The following is a 3,780-nucleotide window of genomic DNA, read 5'->3' as shown; positions in this document are numbered from 1 at the left end:
AACAAATTCCCGTGACCTCATAAGAACTGAGATGCCCTAACTCTTTCTAGGCTGTGATAACCAATTTCTGAAACCTTCCCAGTTTCTAAAGCCTTCCTAGGAGCACATCCACAATCGGCGTGTGCCTGTGTAACTAACACTAAGGGTACCCCATTACCTGTTAAAATAATAACCCTACAAAGCAACAGGCTGGAAGCAAGCAGCACAGTTTCAGAACTCCTTTTATTTGCAGTAAATCAGAACAGCTCTCCCTAATCCTCGTAATGACAGAGCACCACACTTCACCTCCTCGAGTGCTGCTCTCGGAGCACTTGGCAGAGCCCGGCTAATGGTGCTTTTCAGAACGGGGTCAGGTCATTAGCTCTTCCGCAGACCTGCTGTAATTACTGCACTGTTCTGCAGCTTGGGACAAACGTGGTGTGCTATTGCTGGGGATCCCAAATGGTATTCTTCTACCTTGCTGGCTTGAATAGCTGTTACTGAGATGAGCAGCTTGGTAGCAACCCCCTGTCCCTTGGCTGATCTCCGCAGCTACGTACAAGTAGCTCTCCTCTGCCTCAGTTGCCTTGTGGTCCGACTGAACATGAGGAATAGGAGAGAGAAGCAAGAAAATAGAGCTGATCAGAAACTGAATAGCCACAAGAACATCAACCCCAATAGAGTATAGAGGATTCAGTGCAAAGCTGCAGAGAAGAGAGCAGTCTATGCCAGTTTGTAGTCTTTAAATTTTTGGCAAGAGTTTAGGAAAGCAAAGTCAAACTTACATATGGATTCTTATGTTTAAGTAGAACAAGCCAAATTAAAACCCAGGAATTCAAATTTTTAGGGCTATATATAACTCCATGATAGAGTTATATAAATAGTTTAAGTTCTCCATACGTTACCTCAAACGCTAATAAATGAAATTAGTTCTCACTGCTAACCCTAATCCTTTCCCCACTGCTGAACTCCAGCTGACCAGCCTTTCTGCTGCAACAGTCTGTAAGCAGAAACTCATTCTTTCACAGCCTTGTGATCTGTGCTTAGCATGCAATCTCCTCCACATGATCTCTGCTTGGGAAGCAGTTGTTTCCATTTTCTTGGTTCATATCAGCAAATACCCAGATACCAGTTATCTCTCCTCTCCCAGGCTGTCTTTTGGCACTGTGGATGGACTCATCTGCTATGGGATGTAAGAAGCAGCAAAGGAATTAGAGCTCAGTTCAGCCCCCTACTTTTATTTATGGCCACTGAAACCTCGATGTTCTTCCCTCTGCATCATATTTCACAAAATTCATAGTGATGGTTACATTGGTGGTTCCAGTCATACTCCATGCTTGCCTTTCACATTCTCCTGGCACATCGTGCGCTTCCCATCCAAAGCCAATTCACTATGACTTCTTAAAAATAACCAATAAGTTAATTCTTACCGAGCTTTGCCTAGATGAAGCTCTACACCAAGCACTGGGAGTCCTTGCACTTCTTTTGCAACCCTACTAACTGCCTTCCTCTGGATCATTCTAGCTGCATTGACACCAGGATTTAAATTATTTTCTATTTCATAAGCACACTCCTTCTTAAAGGCAGGAAGATTGCATAAACAATCATTTTTCTTCTACAAACCAACACTTTTCAGTATGCTTCACAATAGCTGTCGATAGTCTCCTTTGATATTTCCTGCACCCACAATAGGCATTTAAAAGTCATTCAGATAAATGATATAATATCAACTGGAGCCTATTTCCTGCTTGTGTGTTGTCCTTAACACATTGAAGAGAAAAAAAAAAAAAGTCACATTTATTATGCTGTTGTGGTAATCACACTTTTACCTCTTGAATATATTGTGGACTAATGGGACACTTGCATGTCATCAAATAACCTAAAACCATTAGATCATGCACATGCAAATTCCAGCAAGCAAAAAGGTAATCATTTGGCTTATTAAGAATCATTTATTCCATCAGCATAATATTAAAAAACAAGTTTACTAAAAGCTTGAAATAGGATTAGAAAATAAAGAGATTCAATCACTAGGAGTGTTTCCCCCATTAAAGCATTCTCACATTCATCTCTAGCTGAACCTGAAGCTGCAGCAGTCATGTGCTTTCACAGAGAGGGACTTAGCTGGAACAGCTATCCTCAGAGCTGATGAATATTTCTTAAGGATGAGTATTTCTGAAGAACGCATCTGCACTCCTGGATATTCAGAGAACAAGCCTGTCCACTGCCCAGACAGGTTCTTGCAAGAGCACAGCAATCTTTAATGTTTTACACAGAGGAACTTCAGGGAGCGGAACAAATCCAAAACAACGTTTTTAGGATCTTTTCAGGTCTTACATCAAATTCTGAAAGTAGCACAGCCAACATCAAAACCCTCAAAGCCACCATAGTATCAGCCCTCACTTCCCAGTGTGGCCATCACAAAGGTCACGAATGCAAAGTCCATCTCCTGCTTTGCCTTTACAGAGCTTACACCTCCCACTTGCTGCTAACCATCACACTCTGCAGCCAGCTTATTCTTCCTATAGCTTGTCTACTCAGGTTTAACAGTATATTCCAGGTGATGTCTGTAACCACAACCTGCCTACGTTCAGGCAGGTGAGGCAAGAAATACTCCTTGGACTAAGCAGATCAAATTAAACAGCCACTAGACTACACTAAAAACTGAATTTAAACTTTGCTCTTCCCACCACTCATATATACCCCTATGAAACCGTGTGCATGTTCACCATATTGAGAAGCATCCCCACCCTCGAAGCGCACACGGATGAACACGCTGATGCACTTCATGTAGCAGCTACTGCCGCTGGAGACAGAACCCAGCTGACAGATGTTAGGATCGTTGTGGCATGTGGTTAAGATGTACTGCTGTGGCTTGCAGGAGTTTTGACATTTCCCTTTAATAGTACTATCCTGATTCTCTTGCAGTTTAGCTCCAGTGTACAGCCTGCCTACCTGACATGAAGCTGCTAGAATAACCTTCCAACAGACTGAGAGCCCTGTAAATTGCATCTAGCCACAGGAGGGTCCCAATCTGTAACAAAGATGACAACGTTGTACATGTATATGCATCGCGTTGTCCAACGCTCAGTACATTAGTTTACATCTATGAACAGAAACCATGTTGTCAATGCAGATCAAGATGGGTTAAGTACATGGATTATAAGCAAATATGAGTAAAATGCTGCTGCAAGAAGCTCTACTAATGTTTAACAGCAAGTAATTAGGACGAGCTTTATTACCATAACAAAAATCACTTGCTATCATTGCTAAATGAACAGTATCAGTGTACAGTCCCTGAAAGCCTCAGAGATTTAATGAAAATAACTTTCAATACTCAATTGAAAAAGCCATTGAGAAGATAGGAATGATTTTCTGAAAGCATCAGCCTATTTAGTACTCTGAATTGCTGGACATAGTTGAAAACACTAATCTGGATTACCAAATACAGGGTAATGGTAACACTGAGTAGATGTGTAAAGCTCTCTTACCGTTTAAGTTAAGCACAGAAGAGTGTTTGCAATGAACAGAGCAGCAGCATACAGTCAATAACACAGAAGGAGGCCGTGCCAGTCTCCCATACCTAAAGGTTGCAGGATAATTCAGGAAACAAATAGGATGAGTCACTTCCATATTTTCTAGTCTGTACCAGGTGTTTCACCCACAAAATTAATTTTTTATTCAATAGATCCAAAGTTTACCCACCATTATAAATGGACTATTTAATGCCCAATTAGATTGGCAATATTAAGATCATTTTATTTTAAGCTTCATAGCTTTTCAAAACATGTACAAATAAAA

Source organism: Aythya fuligula, chromosome 1, assembly GCF_009819795.1.
Source record: "Aythya fuligula isolate bAytFul2 chromosome 1, bAytFul2.pri, whole genome shotgun sequence".
Lineage (NCBI taxonomy): Eukaryota > Metazoa > Chordata > Aves > Anseriformes > Anatidae > Aythya > Aythya fuligula.
The sequence above is the reverse complement of the archived record's forward strand: the minus strand, read 5'-3'. Positions refer to the sequence as shown.